At 38.4% G+C, this 19,212-nt stretch overlaps 1 long non-coding RNA gene across 1 annotated transcript in view; it reads left to right on the top strand.

Moving 5' to 3' along the window:
• The first annotated feature begins 2,091 nt into the window (after positions 1-2,091).
• Positions 2,092-19,212, top strand: part of LOC122617046 — a 36,496-nt gene continuing 19,375 nt past the window's right edge. The window contains exons 1-2 of the long non-coding RNA XR_006325930.1: positions 2,092-2,151; positions 2,210-2,295. This is a non-coding gene — a long non-coding RNA (uncharacterized LOC122617046). The remainder of the gene's footprint in view (positions 2,152-2,209; positions 2,296-19,212) is intronic.

The raw sequence follows: 19,212 nt of genomic DNA, 5'->3' as shown, positions 1-19,212 counted from the left end.
TGGTTTTGGGGGATTGATAAGCCCTGCTTTTCTGCTTTTGGCATGCCAAACATGGCCGCGCTCGCACGAAATTCCAACTCATATTTATGTCAAAATCCATCAAAGCTTATGTCGCCGCACAATCCGTTAGGGGCAATGCCAATCCAGCGTATCTAGTTGGAAATCGGCTTTTGGCTTTTGGTTTTTCGGTTTTTGGCTTTTCGTTTTCAGTTTTCAGCTCGAAGTTTTGTTCAAGTTTTCGTTGCTCGGAACAATGCTACGCAAATCCGACAGTGAAATAATGCGGGGACACCGGCGATAACTCAAATAAATAATAGTCAAAAAAATAAAAAACCAAGAAAAAGTATAAGATACAGATACAAAAGTCACACACTTTGTATCGGTAAGCCGCACACAATGTTGACTGCCTACCCGCTGCTGCTGAATGTTGAATTCAAAATTAATACATTTCAATGAATAACAAATGATCTAAATGATTTGTTTAGATCGTTCTCCCGCTCGCAAATCGGACGTCAGTATAGTATACAGTATAATAGTATAATACGGGCCAGTATGTGGGTTGATCGGCCAACGAAACAAGTTTTGTACTGGGCTCAGATCGTGGCCCAGCATTTCCCATTGCTGCCATAGCCATTAAGTGTATGGGGGTTATATATTTCACTTTTTCCAACCTACATACACTACAAGAAAACTACTTCAAACGCCAGTAGGTTCCAAAGAGCTAGCATATACTTAACTAAGATGATTTAGTAGTAGTTCTGCAAAGTAAATGTGGTACATTTTTGACCGGAAACTACAACCATAATCAGCCACTGCGGCTTGTGAGTTAGAAGTAACGTTGTTGTTTCTTACCTAACTAATAATTTCACAATTTATTTGATACAAAAAATGTATTTATCAGTGACTGAATCAACTTCCGACGTGACAACAGTCAGTCGAACTGCCCCGGGCGATCTCGAAGTTGTGGCGGGGCCGCAACTAAACTTAATCGATTGAAAATTGATTCTTGTAAATAATTTCAGTTGACGTCAGCGTTAATTACATGAGCGGGAAAAAAAGCGAAGAAAAAAATGCAACAAAAAAAATTGCACAAATCTTTTGCACGACTCTCTCGAGCTGAATCACTCGAATGCACGTGGCTGATTTATTGCATATCCATATGGCTATATGGGTATATGGCTAAATGGCCATATAGTTATAGCCACCTCCACAGCGGCGAATGGTTAAAGGGGGGAACATGGAGGGGGACTACTGGCCCGAACCTTTTTAGCCCATTAGGCCAGCCTTGACCGCCGGCGATGTCGATGTCGAGTGCTTCAACTGGTTGACAGACTGACTAGAGATAGTCGTATATATGCGAGTATGTACATATGTACATATATCAGTGGCAGGCAGCACAGTGCTCGCCCCCTCCAGATAATTAGCATATTTGCACCGATATGGGTCAGCCTTAGCTGTGCCCCACTGTGCCAAGTCGGAAAACTGGGTTGGGCCGTCAAACAAAGCACTTTTTATGCTGCAGAGGAGAGGAAGGGAATCTGGCACTCGAATCGCAAAACTAAAATTGAACGTTAAATTCGCTGAGGGAGAAGTGCACAAAGTGGTACCTACCTAGATTCGCAATTTAAACTTGGCGGGCAATTAAAATAAACAATCAACTCAGGCGTTTTTTAGCTTATTATATTTTATAATTATTTTTTTGAAGTACAGCTCTTGAAGCCAAAAATGCTGATTACAAACGAAATTATTATAAAGCAAATTAGAAAACTATTAACTGATAAAACAAAAAACCTCACACCAGCAAACATTTAGTAGACCGTTAGCTAGCATACGATTTTATCAGCCAACTTTACCACTTTCCTCCACTTTATTGAAATGAAAGAGCTAGCTTTGTTTGAAATACAATAAATTGTCAAGGGGTTTCCATTATACTATTTTAGTGAAATCATACATCAGGGTATCTCAAATGCGATCATATATGTATGTGGCCACAGACCGCTTTTCCAGTTGATGATCGGCTGTCCATCGGATTAGCAGTGGAGTAGGTTATAGACGTAGTTTTCTAAACGACTTAGTCACCCGTTTGGGTCGTGTCAATGCGATTGGCATTTAACGAGCTTCATGGCTTGTAGGGCTAACATTTGGGCATAAGTACACACCCAGTTTCTATTTTTTCTCCATGAATTTTACTACCATTTTTTTTTTTTAGGATTTTTGCCAGCACATATATCTGTGTCGCCCATCTCTACTGTGGGCCCAACTATCCAACTATCCCCGACTATCTATCTAACTATTGTGAGTACTTGTCATTTAGCTTACTATTTACTGTCACGCTTTTGAGTGCCCCTCGAATGGAAATGGTAATGGGAATGGGAATGGAAATGGGTCTGCGGCCGAAGGGGCTTGGCCAACTGGGAAGGGCCGTCCGAGAGATATCCATTCGGGAGTGTAGGGAACTTCAGAGTTTCAGATGAACGAGTCAGTCGACTGACCTGTGATAAAGCCAGTTGTGTGGCCAGTGAATCAGCGAGTGCAGTAAGCCCATGATAAAGGTTAATAAGAAGACATTAGGTTTACTTTAAATCATAATTTTTTATTTCAGAAAAAACACTTGTATATCCATTTCTAGCTAGTAAATCAAAATAAGATCCCTAATGTTATAGCTTTTCATATATATAAATCCATTTCTAGCTACTAAATTAAAGTAAGTTCCCCTTATTTTATAGCTTTTTATAGCATGAATTGTCTAGACTTTGGCTATTATACATATATGATATTGCTTTATGGTTGCTTTTATTAATCGACCTCTACAGTTTCCTATCACTTTCACCCATAAATCGTAACTAAAGCCATTAATTTGTACAAAGTTTGCTGTGGTAGCTAGAAAATTGGCTCATTATTATACCCCAGCCAATTGCGGCTTCATTCTGCCGATGTTTGCCAAACATCAGGTGGCTGTGAATCGCACTTGGTCAGCTCTCCGTTGGGCATGCTCCCTCTTCCTCTTCCTCTCCCGATCCCGATTCCGATCCTCCAGCTGCCATCCTGCATGTCCGTTCCACTTGTCCAGTGTCCCATGTCCCATGTCCAATGTCCAGCGATGTCGGTTAGTCTGGCGACAAAAACGGCGCGTCAAAAGCAAACATTTTGCGCGGCACAGTTTTGATTTATGAGCTGAAATTAAATTAACTGCTGCAACAGCCGTGCAGAAGTGAAGGAATTTAAAGCGTTGAAATCGGCAGTGCAATGCTGCTGTTGCTGCTGCTGCTGCTGGTTGGTTGTTGGTAGTTGGCTGTTGGCCTGGTCGCCATCCTTTTGGCCAACAGTGACAGTGGCAAATATGCTGCGAAAATTGCGAAAGGCACACGGAAACCGTTTTGCTCGTTTCATTCCCATTTTTGCGCGATAAAGCAAATATATATATTTTTTATTTTTCTCTCTCCCTCCATTTTAAATATATATTTCTTTTTTTTTCGAGTTGATAAAATTATCATTGTGGCCTTTGGTGTGTCAGTGCAAATTGTGTATGCGCCGTTGGCGTTATTATTTTTTATTTCGCTGCTTATCGGGCATAGCGAAAAATAAGTACAATAAAATGAAATACAAATGGCATGCATTTCTCCTATCGACATGCTTCAGTTTGGACTCCATATCTTTCTTGTCGCCCAGACAGTCGTTTAATGGTTTTTGGAAATGGTTTTTCTGGACACTTTGGGTTCACGTCCGAGAAATTCCTCACCAAAATCATATGGGTAGTTTACTTCTCTTGTAAAAATTCCATGTTATTTAAAAGCCTTTTGTTAAGTCTATTCAGTCCCGGCAGCAGCAGTGTTCTCCATCATTAAATTACATTTAAACAATTTCCTCTGTTGTAACACAGCAATCAACCACAAACAATTTCCATTAGCTGCTTTGCAAGTTTACCAATTAGCAAATTCAATGTGGATGCCATTCAGCAGGTGAAAGAGAGGGATATATTAGTAGAGCGAGACAGAGCAACCACAAATCCAACATTATCTGTACTTGGCAATTAATTGAAATTGATATTTAGTCAGATTAGAAATAACGTTTGTGAATTTATGACAAGTACTCTTAAGTGGCTCGGATCAACCGCACCTCAATCGGCCTTTACTTGGAATTAGTCATTCAGAACTGCCTTTCCATATCTTATCGGTAGTAGCTGGTTTCCAGTATCTTTAGCAGTTGCTGATGCTTTTCATGTATTTTTTGCAGCGGAAAACTTTTAACATCATTTTAATGAATTTGCTAATTCTGCGTGCTGTTATTTTGGTACATTTTGTACTAATGCGATTCCCGCGCGATTTTATAGCGTTTTTAAACGCACTCTTTGTTTTAATTAAATGTTAGCTTTGGGATACAATTGAATAAATCCAAGGCCCAAAATTAAGGACTAAAGAAAATAATTTAGAATCAAACCTAATACAGTATTAATATAGTATTTTTAAAGAAGTGCTCAATTTTGGAAATATATTCATTGACGGATATATTTTGAAATATACATTTAATTGAAATAATGAAAACATTGTATTACTTCTTACCAACCATCAAAGCAAAAACCTCATTTCGCTCTTTAAGAGCAACTTTGCATGAAGGTCTGTGGCCTCAAATTACTATAATAAACTTGGGCAAACACTACTGAATTTCGAACAACATTTTAGTAGTAAACTCTTACTTTCCCATCATTTGCAATTTGCAACTTCCTTCGTTCGTTTTGTGTCCAGCGTTTTCTCATCGTTTTAAAACGCACTTTTTGTTTGTTTTCGCCATATACTTTTTGGGATTTTTGCATTCACTTGGTTGTTTTTTGGTCTTCCAAGAGCACGGTATGAAGTTCCTACGAGTTTATAATGAACGTAGGAACTCTATACCTCGCTGATGGCAAAAACCAGGTAAAAAATATCTTGCCAGCGCGTTTCCCTTTTTCTTTTTTTCTTCTTTTTTTTCACAAAACTCGAGCTCAAACCGTAAAAGAGGCGAACAACAACAGCTCACATACCAGCTTACAAAAATTCCAACTCTTTTTTAGTTTTTTTGATTTTTTTTTGTTGGTTTCATTCTGTAGTATTTCTCAGTTACTCGACTGATGGGATTCTCTTCATGGGATTTGTGCTGGGGGAATTTCTAGCTTGCTGATGATGATGACGACGACGACGGTTATATATGGGGGTTATATATGGTATGGTCCTCCGTCGTTTCTCGCTTGGCAGCTTTTTCAGTGTTGTTTTTTTCGGGGTTTGGATTGGCGTTTTTTTTGCTGCATAGACTTTTTGTTTGATTGAATTTAAATATTTTTCAAATCATTATTAATAATCTGGAAATGGACGCGTGTGTGCGGGTTTAACTATTATTATTTCTGGAAATTATATCTATGGAAAGTTTTCGCTAGGTTTTTTGTTTAGATTTTAGAATTGCATAATTTGCCAGCTTAAGGAAATTATTTATGGGAAGTTTTTTAGGTAATAATACTCTTTAGCTTTTATATCTCTTATTTGGTTTTATATTTTTAATTTTAACGTAAATTTAAAAAGGAAGTAAGGCATTTATAATGTGTTTTCCTGTATTGAGAAAGGAATATACAATATTTCTGGAAAGAATAAGTTACTTTAGTTACTAAACCAAAATGTCAAATATTGCTTGTAAAATACGATATTTATAGGAAGTCGATTTCAGCGAGTTTCCTCTTAGAAAATGTAGAAAACTTTGATCTTTTTAGTGTTCTGATATACAAAATGGATTGAATGTGTTTAATATTCATCCAAAAAAAAGCTTTTTAATGTTTACTCATTTCTTCTTTGTTGTATTAAAACCATTTAGGTATTTTTAAGAATTTTTAATTTGATTTTATTATCTCATTTATGTTTTTAAGTTATTTAATTCGTATTATATTTAACTTTGTAAAATTTATTTGCTTTCGAATGTATTTTATTTTGTTTTAATTTTTCAAAGCGTTGTATTATGCGGTTGTTTTATTTAACATACAATTTTCCGTTTTTTGTTCATCACTTGGTAAATTGTTTCTCAGTTTTTACGAATTTTTGTCAAGTCACGCGAATGCGAAAACACGATGCGATTTGCGAGCGATTGATGCGCGACTTTGGAGCTCCGAAACCGAACTGAAAAAAACGCAGCGAAGTCGCGCAGAAAATAACTCGATGCGGCGATGTTTGACGTCGGCGTCGGCAGAGGCAGTGACTGCGTCAGCGGCGGCGGCTAGCAGCGACGTCGACAGCGGCAGAGAGAGTCGATCGCGCGACTTTAAACGCGCGCAGAAACTTCGTTTCAAGTCGCGCGCAGCTATGGAGTGCCTTTTTCTTCGAGTGCATTTGTATCTTTCTCTGCATGTGTGTGTTCTTTGGCTTGGTGTTGGCGCTGCAGTTGCTGCCTGCGTCGACGTCGACTGCGGCTTATCGCTATCAATCGATAATCGCCAGATTAGAAAACGCGTCGACGTTCACTTGTGCACGTAAGCAGCGCTACAAGTGCACCACACACACACACTGAAACATATAAGCGACTATATCTGACCGATCAAGTAATTCCAGTTTTCCTCCTTTTTATAGGCAACGGATTTTTAACTTTGAAGTAACCACAAAATTCTTGACTTTTATGGATACTTAGATACAAATTCCTTTCGATGATTTTCAAAATGAGTTTCCAGATATTTCGTATTTTTCCAAGAATTTCGCTTTAAAATCATCCGCGGATTGCGTCCTTCGTATTTGAGAATCGTTTGGCGACTGAACTGAAAACTGAAAACCGAAAAGCACGCGGTTTCGTGGTTGGTTGCTGTCGACGTCGCTGCCGTGGTGGGTTTCTTTGCTTCGGTGGTGGTTTTCTCAAGTGGTGAATTGCCCACTTGTAGCGGCTGCATTGCACACACACACACACACACACATGCACACTCGCTTGCACAGCCAGCAAATGCATATTGGTTGTGTGGCTTTGTCGCCGTTGCAGCTTTGTCGCCCAACATGACGCAAGCAGCGGTGAAAGCAGCTCTGCCGAAGTCAACGTCGCTGCTTGCTGCGTGGGCGCCGCACGCTTTTTCAACTCAATTAATATCACCAAAACGGCAATAAAACTGTATAAAAAAATATAGGAAAAAAGCGACTTTTAATTAATGAAACAATTAAATGGTTTTGAGCCAAAAGAAGGCATGCACCGGAAAAAAATCTATAATTTTCGAGCCACTTCAAGGCCAACGGCAGCCAACAAACAGCAACAACAAAAGGAGCAACAACACAGCGCCGGAGTTCGATGATCTGTTTACGATTGTTTTTTTTGCGCGGCGTCGTCTTCGCTTGTTGTTTTTGTTGCTGATGCTGTTACTTGTTGTTATTGTTGGTCGTTGCCTCCGCTGGAAAAGGCAGCAACAAAAACAAGAACAGCTAAGGGCAACTTATTGGGCGCTATGTACAATACTTAGAGTAAATTGTAAGAAATATTACAAATTATTTCACAACAAATTTCTAAACATATCAGTAAGAATTTTTTTTGATGAAAAAAAAACTGTTGTTTTAAAAATTGTGTTACAACTCTTAGTTGCTGTTTTTTATGAGTAAAGTGTGTATAGTTATCTTTTCTTTTAAGGAACGGTTTTTAATATTCCTTTTTTTATATGTCTTAATAGAGTGCTATTTGTGTGGCACCTACTGTGCGCAGGCCTATTGCCGTCGGCGTCTCTGCCGGCGTCGCAGTCACTGTGCGTACATACAGTAGCTTGGCCTCAAGTGTATTTTCACAGATATTTATCTAGATACGCGCGACGAGCGCGCGCTTTTTTGTAGTCCTTAGTGTTGTTGCTTTTCGTATTTACCGTAAAAGTAAACAAGCGATATACAACAACAACCAAACTAAACAGCAACAACAACAACAACAGCAACCAACAACGCGCACACGACTTTTGAAGTGCCCACAACAAAAGCAACAAAAGCCATGGGCAAATAAAGATCTACAATAGGCAAACTCTTCGTCATCGCGGCAAACGTCCATTTATGATTAGAATATTTCAAACATTACGTAGAGTATTATAGGGTATGCTAACTTTGATCAGCAGCGAAGAACTGCGGATTCTACATATGTAAAAGGTAAAGTTTTTAATGGATACAGATCGAAGTTTTTAAGGAATTTAAAGTCTTATCTGTTGTATATATGTAGATGCATTTGTACATCCATGTACAATATGTATCTACACACATCTAGTTTGTATGTAACTATTATTCAAACATTTAATAATTTTAGTTTGAAAGATTGAAAGATACATACATACATATGTAGGTGCTTTAAAAAGTGTATGCAAATCTGTAGTCTTGAATAATATTCACTTCATAAAACGCCTAGATTTTACATAAAAGGGTATTTGGAAAGTAGTTCTAAGTACTACTTGACTAATATTCACTTCATAAAACGCCTAAAAGGGTATTTGGAAAGTTGTTTTAAGTAAAATGAAGCTTTATTGTTGTAAATTTTATCTGTGCTTCGTCGTCGAAATATTTTTGGCGCCTTTAAATGTGAGCTTTACGTTTTTAGCCAGCTATTTTTGCTTTTGTTCGAAAGTTTTTTTTTTTTATAGCCCGAACACCTGATTAACACCTGAAAGCCTGAAAACGCGTTCTTTCATTATCGATTTCTGGCACGTGTGTTAAGTGCAACAACTGCAAGGTCAAAAATCGGCAGAGAAATGTTTTTCGATCGTAAATAATCGTAGAATTGCATGAGTTTTGGGGGCTTTTGTTGCTTTCCGCTTGAAAAAAGCATAATAAAATGTTAACAATAGAGAGAGCGAAACAACAACCTGTTTCCAAGCAGCTCTGACTTTTGTTATTTTTCGTATTATGTGATTTAATCTTTTTTTTTGTTCATTTTTTTTTGCCATTTTCGCTTGGTTGCGTTGCGTTTTTGAAGGTCAACATTTGGCTTTATTTCACTTTTTTTCCGCCTGCTTGTTTAATGAGCTTGAAAAAGTTGATTTTGATGTTTAACGGATCTGCCTAAAAATCTTCAGCACTTGCGTGTAGTTCGTTGTTGGTTCCCCAAAAATAAAATTTCAACAAACAAAACAAAAAAAAAAGCCGAAACAAAGTACAAAAACATGTTCAACAAATGTTGGACAAGCAATTTTGGCGGTCAGAACAAACACGCCACGAAAAATTAGTGAGTCCGGGGGAAAATACTGAAAATTCATAAGAAAAATGTGTCAGAGCGAAGGCAAAGCCGAAAAATTAAAGACAAAGACAAATGCGGCATGTCTTTTGCTACATGAGCAGCGATTAGCGACAATTTCTGTCCAGTCATAGCTTGATAAAATGGAATAGAGATACGCACAGCATGGGTCAACACATTAGCAAGGCTTACTACAAGAAATACCTTAAAAAACCCTATCTTAACAAAATAAAAAAACAAAAGTAAACGATTTAAATAGCCAGAAAAATGAATTCTGGTGTTACCCACTTATTCTTCGCATTACTCCTATTTAGTTAACCGCCATTGTGGACAATGGAGATGGACAGCTGAAAGATGCGATGATGCAATCGCATTTAATTAACAAGCGAGTAAAGAACTCTGCTTTGTGGCAGGTTCTCTTGACCAAAACCGAAAACCGAAAAAAAATGGTAAAGGGACAAAAAAAAACAACTAAGAGCCAAAAAACAACAAAATCCAAAAGCGAGATGAACATAAATCTCAAATTTATGACTGCCACTTGAGGCACAAACACAGACACACACACAGACAGGCCCAGAAAAAAAAAACGTATTGGACACCTTGACAGCGCCCCTAGATTTATGAGAGGCCCATACAATTCATACATCAACAGCTCTTTTCATAATCGCCCCACAGAATTGTATTTCTTTTATACAACATATTTCTTTTTCAATGATAGAAGTTAGAAAATATTATAATTTCTTCGTTCCATTGAAATAAATCTTTTTGGGGGCATTGCGTAGGCCCAGCAACACACACACGCACACACAAACACACAGGTACATCATTTAGGCCACGCCCAGTTTCTTACACACATTTTTGAGGTTCTTCCAAGAGCCTCATGAATTTCAATGAAATTTATGACAATAAATCAGCTGGGCCCAAAACTGAAACGAACCCAAAGTCTAACCAAATTTTTCCAATTTGTTTTTCGGCAACTCTTTAAAAAGCAAAAAAAAGGTTGATTACACTCGCAGGAAAGTGTTGGAACTATTTTATAACTTTCTTAAAATTAAAGTCCTAAGCCAACAATTTTGTTTTATTTAGCTGATAATATTAAAATTAATAATATTAGCACACAAAAAGTCATACAAAACTTTTCAGTTCAATGAACTATGTACATATATTTAAGCTTTAATTGGGGGTCTATAAAAAAAACTCAATTTAAGTTTTTTTCTGTGTACGCTTGGAGTGCAAAAAAGAGTTAGAGTCTGGAAAATTTGCGAATGTTTCTTATCTCGCTCATTTACACACAGATCTGTGTCAGCAGACAAACTTTTTTCGGGCGCAAAGTTTGTGGCACACTTTTCCGCAGCACTTTTTCCCTTTTCATTGCTTTTTTTTTTGGTTGGATTTTTTTGGGGGTGCCGCCACAAGGAGACGCCTACAACAAGCATGTGTGGGAGTGTGTGTGTGTGCATGTGCGAAGGACAAACATGGCTGTCAAACGCCTGAAGTCCTGGCCAAGAACCAAGGAAAACCACCACAGACACACACAAATACACACATGAGAGAAAAGTTATGAACTACCCAGGCAATGAGGGCAACAAAAATTGTAACACATATGAACGAGAGGGAGGAAATATGGCTAAGATGGGGGTGAGTTTTCCCCCCACACACAGTTGCTATTACTTATTGATTATTGTTTTCCTTCGTCGAGGAAAAGTCAGCAAAATGGGGGGAGTGACGCATTTTGTGGCCATCCCTTTCGCACATTGCGTGCCTATTTAACATTCATATGTTTTTTTTCTTTCTTTTTATATTGCTTTTCCTCTTTTTCCCTGCTGGGGAAATGTCTCATAAATATGATTTATATATCCACACACAGACATAGTACCCCAAAATAGGAGTAGGTATATATAATTGCGTGTATCTGATATAAAAAAGTGTGTGTACTTGTTTTTCGCACCAGCTTATTAAGACTCCGGAGATTTTGGCTTGAAGAGCCCTCGGATTTTGGCTGAGGTTGAGATTGAGGAGGTGTCTCGGGTATTTTTCGAGTGCAGTATTAACAAAACTGCAAATCGAACGCAAACACTTGCTGCCAAAAATAAACGATATGTGTATCGTTCCACTCCCTCGCTCGTTTGCCAGTTCAATCGACCATGTCAATCATATGACAGACACAAAGCAGATTGAAAATAAAATTGAAAATAAATTCATTTGGGCTTGCCTTTTTTATTCACAAAGGCACTGCAAGAAATTCACTAAAGTCTAGTATTGCCTATATTAAAAAAATAAACAGTAAAAATAAACGAAATTTAGAAAACTTTTCTTTTAAGTCTGCAGCTTTGGAATATTGAAAATTTCTTTTCGTCTTGAGCTCTACTATTTTTCCCAATGCATTTTGTATGTTTAGCAATTGAAAGTCAATTGAGCAAACTGCACTTTTTGTTATTCAGCTTCCTTGTGAGGCTGCATTTTGGGTAGCTTTTTGCAGTCCTTTTTCCTGTCCTGCGGTTCCTTGATGTAAATGCAAATTCACACAGCTGCCCGATACTCTTTCCCCACTTGCCCCACTTGCCCCGCCATTAAGATACTCGCCCTTTGTTGCTGTCATGCGTTTTAGCAATTTGCAAATTTACAAGTTGCACATATGGGTGGAAAAGAGAAGGAGACACGCGTGCATGTTTAATATCAAATTATGAAGCGGCTTTTACCCTTTTTCCGCTGCACCACCCCCTCCCTACCCCTTCCCTCTCCGAAAAAATATCCCCCTGTGATTGCGCAGTTTTTGAAGTGCGTTGGCAACATTTGTATGCAAATTGCTTTTGGCGAGTGCATGTGCAACATGTTGCCTTTGTGGTTCTGGTGCCACGGTGTTCCTCTTCCAATTCTTTGGGGTCTTCGGTTCTACGGTTCTTCGGTTTGTTGGTTCTTTGGTTTGGTTCGGGGTTTGGGGGTTCTAGTGAAGAGCACGGTTACGACTGCCGTCTGCCTGCAAATAAAGAACGCATTGAGTTTTTATTAGTTTTTGATGATGCTCATAAAACGACGCGACGGCAGCGATGATAAAAATCAGTTTGCTTAAGTAAAGTGAGGCATTTAGAGGGTAGGAAGAGTTGAATTGATTGTTCAAAAGTAAGCGTTGCTAAAATGCAATAAAAAAATAAAGTGAGCTCACTCCCACCTCCCCCCCTGCATCTCTTTCTCTGCGCCTTTTGCCATTTGATGGCGTTGACAAGTGGCCAAAGTGACGATGGAAAGAGGCCATGTGGGCAGTATTCCCTGCTAAATGGTGATTCAAACGATATGCTCTCGAGGTCGTATTTGTTTCGGGGCATTTTATATCTGCGAGTCGATGGAGCAGTAACTGCGAGCCATAGAACCCACTCATAAACATAGAATACCTTAGGTTTTCTAAAAATATTATGAGCCTATCGAACTTTGAGCTGTTAAAAAAAGAACAAAAAAGTTTTCCATTGTTCTTAAATGCCTTGAAAAAGCCATGAAGCAGCATTGCACCCATATTATTTATAAAAATATCTCAGATCAATTTGACTCTTTCAAAGTTCGTGTACTTCGACTTTAAAGACCGAACCCCATCGAGATCCTTTGGTTTTCGTGCCCGATTCTGGGCCAAATCAGGTTGCCCCATCATCATCAAGGACAGTTCACTGTCCCTGAACATAATGATAATGACTGCCGGCCGTGCAGGCTGCATGTCACACATCATAATAATTACGGCTATTGATGCGACGACTCCACTACCTTTCGGTACCACAAGCCATGAGCCATGAGCCATAAGGTGTAAAGCAGAGGTCCCCGAGTGCCTTATAAACAATTACGTTAATAGTTCCATCGGCCATAGGAACTATAACGTTTAATGGACTTTTAGCTAAATTAACAAAACCCACAATGGGTCAGTCAGCCACTGGAAGAGAGAGAGAGAGAGAGAATAGAAACCTAATCGCTGACCAGACGCGCCCCTCTTTTCGCCTAATGACACAACATTTCATTAAAAATAATTTCACAAAACATTTGACGTATTACGTGCAATTGGCATTTCTAATGACAAAACAGCTGTACATATTTAGTCTAGTCTATCATCCCCATCTCTCCCTCGAGTTTTTTCTGTAATAATTGTAAAAAATGTTTGTTTGTTTTGTTTGCTGCGCTTGTTACACATTTGTTTAGCTCGTTTTAGTTTATTCATAGCTAGACAATCTTATCTCTGCGAAATCGCTGTTAAAACGTTTTTTAATTTTCCAATCGCCTCGGCACAATCGCTTAATTATAGTACCTGATTCAAGAAAACACTACAAATATTGATTTACTTGTAGATCTGTTATCAGGATCTTTGAGCGTACAATTATTTTCCCGGCATTTTTGTTTGGTTGTCTACGATAAACTCGTTTTGTTTAAGCAAATCTGCGAACTCCATTAGGCATAATTTATACTTTTTTTTTTGCCAGCTGCCGTCAATCAAGTGTCAGATGCAAAGCCATCAGCAATATCGCATTTCTGGCCACAGCACAGTACTAATTAAATTACGAGGAAAAAGCTATCTGTGCTAATCGCAAACATAATGATGTTGTTGCCTTTTTGCATTGGCTAATTTTAAACAAGTTGAAGTTGCTCGCTTTCTGCTCGTAATATATTTTAATTTATGCTCCGTTGGCAATACTTTTGGCTAGGCTCGCTGGCACGCTGTAAAATGGCGCGTAAATAAACATTAATTTTAATTTAATGAATTAAATTCCAAAAGCGAAAACGAAAACGAAAACTCGACTGGGCCCATCACACTACCATTTCGTTTTCATCAGGGTGACTCACTGCATCTGGTGCTTAGTTTCATCGCCAGTCGGCGAGTTAGTCGGCGAGTTAGTCGCCTTGGCACAATAAATAAATATGTAAGAGGTTTCCCTGGTCGATTATGCGCATAGTGCAAGTGTTTGCCACACATTGTTTACACCGACACCTCCGGTCTTATACATATATCTACAGATATATATCTGCGTATATATAGTGCAGCTGATGCATTGCACAAATGCAAATCGCACAGAAAGTGGTTGTCATTCATAGAAAGTGTCATTGCAGTTCATTCAGGAATTGAGTAGTAGCATTATCGATTCAAATTCCATTCCAAATTTGTTTCTATTACATATGACATTTTTAATTCTAACTGTGTAAACTTCTTCTTTACAAAAGTAAATATTTAAGAAAGCATTCGAGCTTGAAGAAATATTAAAAAATAATATGCTGTTTGCGATTATCAAAAGGTTTAAAAAGGTAACCTTATTATATAAAATCTATTAATGCTTGTAAATCAGTTTTAAGTCTAACAAAACTTTCAATGATTTATTGCTGCAGTAGCTTTCAATGTGAAAATCAATAGGTGCGCTTCCCCGTTTTTAATTGAGTTTATCAATTGACTGGCTCTCTCAATAAATTAACCAGCACTCGCTCATTAAATCAAAGCAGCCACAACACTGCAGCATAATTAACAATGCAACCAAAAACTATGTACAATTAAATTAAGCCCAGGCTTTTGTTGCTACCGTTGCAGTTGCAGTTTTCAGTTTGCAGTTTGCAGTTGATGTTGCTTATGTTGTTTATGTTGCCGTTGGGCTTATCGAGCCATGCATCGCCTGTTGCAAGTTGCAGGTTGGCGGTTGCAGGTTGCCAGTTTGCCAGTTGCCAGTTGCAGGTATTTCCTGTCAGAGATTTTGCATAAATAATTTTTGATAATCAAAGCTTGCGACGGCCACATAAATTTAATTAGCGGCATATGTTGCATTTAATTAAGCAGTAAGCTCGCTGACTTAGTGCGTCTAACTTTTGCGGTGCTGCTGCTGCTTTAATTAAAATTCACACGATGTGAAATGCTCATTTCGTAGGCCAACTGCGTGCCTTGGTTCGTTTGCCATTATTGCAATGCTCTCGTATTTGTATCTCTACTATTTTTTCTTTTTTTTTATATTTCTATATATATTTTCCTGCCTCCCCTTCATGGTTTTGTTGCCGCTGCATTATTATTATAATTTTTTCCCCGTTGTTTTGTATTTTTATGATTTTGTTATTTTTCCTCCTTGTCCGTTTGCATTGCATTGGATTGCATAAGCAGCCTGTTGCTGCCGTTTTTCTAATGCAAACGCTCATATGCGGCATGCATAATTAGCAGCCTCACACAGATACATATGCACATACATACATACTACATACATTACATTTGAAATTTTCATTTTTATTCATATTACCAACAATAAATTTTGTAATCTAAAGAAGGGGAAAGAACGCATTCGAGGCCGCCCCGCACTTCTCGCTTTAATGAACCATTGAGCTTTAGATTTCTGTGTTTAGATACGCCCCAATATGAATGAGATTGCTCGCTGGCCATTTCCTCGAATCGAATTAAGTTATTAGTAATGGTTCAGCTGGAAAACTGTGTGCCAGCACATAGAAATCTTCTTCACGCAGATACCGAGAAAATGCGTTGGGAAATATGCATCAGATATGAGAGCTCAGTAGGGAGAAAAACTGTGTGCTTGTTTTGTTTTCAGTTAACTTCAACTTATTGCTAGGCAATCCCCAATAATCTTTTATTCCTATGATATACATTTTAAAATCATATTTCGTCATAGACTAAAATCCCTTTCCAGCTTGTCATTCGACCAGCTGACAGCCATTTAATCCAAAGCAATCAGGCCGACAGGCCAGAGAACTTTATTAAATATTTCGCCACAATTACGAGGGGCAGAAAGAAAGAAGAAATGTGGCAAATATTTAAGCGCTTGGTATTCAGCTGTCAAACTTTGTTTATAGCAGTATCTGTGTTTGTTTTACTTAGTTTTAGGTCGCTAAAATATGTAGCATGTGAAGATTTCAGCGCCAACGGGCGACCACCGAGCAAAAAATAATAAAATAATCAACAACAGAACATGAATTGTATTACAAATAGCAGTTAGACAAAGTAAACAAAACGCGGGGAGGCGGTGGAGAAAAAAAAATACCAGGCAGACGGTCTGACGACACAACTGACATGTGAGTGTAAAACGTATCTGTGTGAGCGATTCGCCATGTGTATGGGTGGGTATCTGTGAAAGTCATGCAAACTAACTGTCAGACTGATAGATAGACGTTCCGAACCAGAGCAGCAGCTCGCTATTGCGATAGCGATACGGAGAGGTGCTGAGAGGGCACTTTCAGACAACAGACAAACAAATAATAATAAAATAATAATTGTTTGTCAACATTCGTTTAGCATGTGGTCTGGTCTCTGGCCTATACGAATATATATACACTGGCAAAATTTATATCTTGACAAACATCATCACCACATAATATTTAAGAGTGCTGCAGATAAAATATTATAACTGGGTTAGCCATGCCAAGATATACACTTACTGAATGAATAGAAAATATTGTTACTTTGTAAAGAGCATTTTATCATTCATTTTTCGTAAGAAATTCTGCTGCTTCAGAACATTTATTTTCCATGTGCATTGTACGAAAAAGCGGCAGAAAAAATAAGCCAGAGAAACGGAGCTGAGCATGTGGAAAAAGGGGTGTAGTTGTTACAATTGACAATTGTCTGCATTTTGGCATGAAATGTCATATATGTATATAGAGTTTGAGGTAGATGGCATGGTTTCCATTTAAACTGCGTTTTGTGGTCGGGAAAAAAGGTGAATGTGCCACATGGAATGGGAAATGGGCAGTGCAATCGTCATGTTGGAAATTTCAGTTTCAACTGGCAGTCAGCACGTCATTTGCTTATTCAATTTCATGACACATGAATGAATGTTGCGTGCACCTCGAACCTAGAATAATCATTCTCCCACCAATGACAAAAAAAAAATATGAAAGAAAGAAAGAACAACACGAATGCGACACCAGCAACTCTGCGATAATTGATGATAAATGTTGTATAATTTGACAAACCTAGCTAACAAAAAACTATACCCTAAACCACCAAGGAAGCCCAGGAAAATTCCGAGCAGAATGTGGAGAAAGAGTGTAGTGCCACCGGCAATTATCGCTTAAAAAGCATTTCCAAATAATTACACCGCCACACGGGAAATTCTAACACAAAGTAGCCAAGAAATGGTATGACAGAAAGAATTATTATAATAATATGCAGTTTAAAGCATATTTCACCTCGGCCTTTTAGCTGCGTGGGCGTGGCTGGGGCGTAATGATGGGAATAATATGCACATGGAATGCGGGTGAGGTGGCGCCACAGTGCGTTTCAGGCATATAAGTTGTCTTTTTGAATGTGCTATAAATAATAATAAATAATAGTATTAATTGGTATACGATTATAGCCATCTGAATAGAATTTTTAACAATGCATTCAAGCCATTTACAACGATGACTCGCACTGTACAAGACGGTAGCCAACTGCTTAGGTCAGCTGGGTCACTCGACCTGTTTTCAGCAGGGTTCGAGGGGCAAGTGGGTGTGGCAGCCATGCCCTGCCCAGCTTCTATCAATGAGCTATTATTAAGATTACGCATACGCCATGTTCCATTGATTCATTTCGTTTCGGTGCTTAATTTCTTTTATTTATAATCGCAATTTATAAATAACCTTTAAGACCAGCAACGAGAGCCGTGCGAGTGAGAGAGTGTCGATGAGTAATTGCCTCATAAAAATTATGTGGAAATTAATTTTCACTGCTTCTTGTTCCTATGCATTTTCATTTCCATTTCCTCTCTCTCTCTCTTTCCGATCGCTGGCTATAGCTTTTCATGCATTTTGTATTTTAATGCTATTTTTAAATGTGGCCAACCGAAAATATTGAAATATGAATGCAGTCCACTGCATCGCGTTCCTCCCCCCATTTTCCTCATTTTCCCCACTTTTCCCACTTCGCCAGCAGGCACTTGTCGTTCGTTCCACCTGCCAAAAAGTGTATGAAAAAGCCCCACAACGCGCCTGACACTTTTAGCCCTAACCGCCTGGATCCCCCAATCCCCTGAGTACACTGGAAGAATTCAAGTATACATATATATTCATTATGTATATTCTTAAGGCAACATTGAAATATTTTCAGAAAGAACTTACTATTTCTTTCATTAAAGAAGAATGAAGATTGGATGGAGATACACGAAGTAGAGAAATTCATACTGCTAGCCAGTTATGTATTTTCTTCATTTAAAGTCACTTTTTAAATTCTTTTTTGTCTTCCTTTTTTCTCCCAGTGCACTCGTGCCGATATTTTTGGCCGCCTTCAAAGTCGTCCGCGTGTTACGTATTAAAATTAGTATGCAATATTTTTGTTTCAAATGAGGCCCTGAGCGGCAAAGAGACGCCAGAGGGCGGTAGGTAGATCGTTGAGCGGTACAGAAGTTCATGTTGCGCTTTTCCCCTTTCTACCGCACACCGCCCACCGCCCCCCCAAAACTTTCCTCTCCACGTACCGCCTGCGTTTATTTTTGAAGTGTTGAAAATAAACCGTAAATAATCGCGTCGCTCGGTCGGTCGGGCAGCTTTACAATCAATTCACTTGCACACACGTCCGTCTATATATAAACCGATGGATATGAGTATGCACGTCTATATGCGCCTTCATAAGTATCTGTGTTTATATTTATAACAAGTTGCTTGCACCCGTCCAACGGAGCAGAAGCAAAAAATTAAAAGGAAAATAAATAAAATGAAAAAAGCAAGATGAGTAAAAATAAAATAAGGCAGAAGCAGCACCAGCAGCAGCAGCAGCAGCAGCCAGGCAACAAATTTAAAAATTATTGGTAATAAAAATCCACCTTCACAACCGCCCCTTCATCGCGTTATGAATCGTAAAATCTGGATATTTAATATATGTTTTGAGTGCGCTGTGCTTTTGTGTGACTTTAAATATTTAAAAATGAATTATATAAATGCGATCACAAATCTGACATTTAGCTGCTCCACCTCCAATCGTTATATTTTTTCGCAGCAGGGGGCTGACCCCCCAAAATGGAGCAGATGATTAATCCAAAGATGGGTTTTATATTCATGCAATTAGCTTTTTATTGGCTAGTTTTATGGCGCCGAATTATGAGT

This window comes from Drosophila teissieri, chromosome 3L (genome assembly GCF_016746235.2).
Source record: "Drosophila teissieri strain GT53w chromosome 3L, Prin_Dtei_1.1, whole genome shotgun sequence".
Lineage (NCBI taxonomy): Eukaryota > Metazoa > Arthropoda > Insecta > Diptera > Drosophilidae > Drosophila > Drosophila teissieri.
Note: the sequence above shows the minus strand (reverse complement) of the source record. Positions and strands in the feature narration are given on the sequence as shown.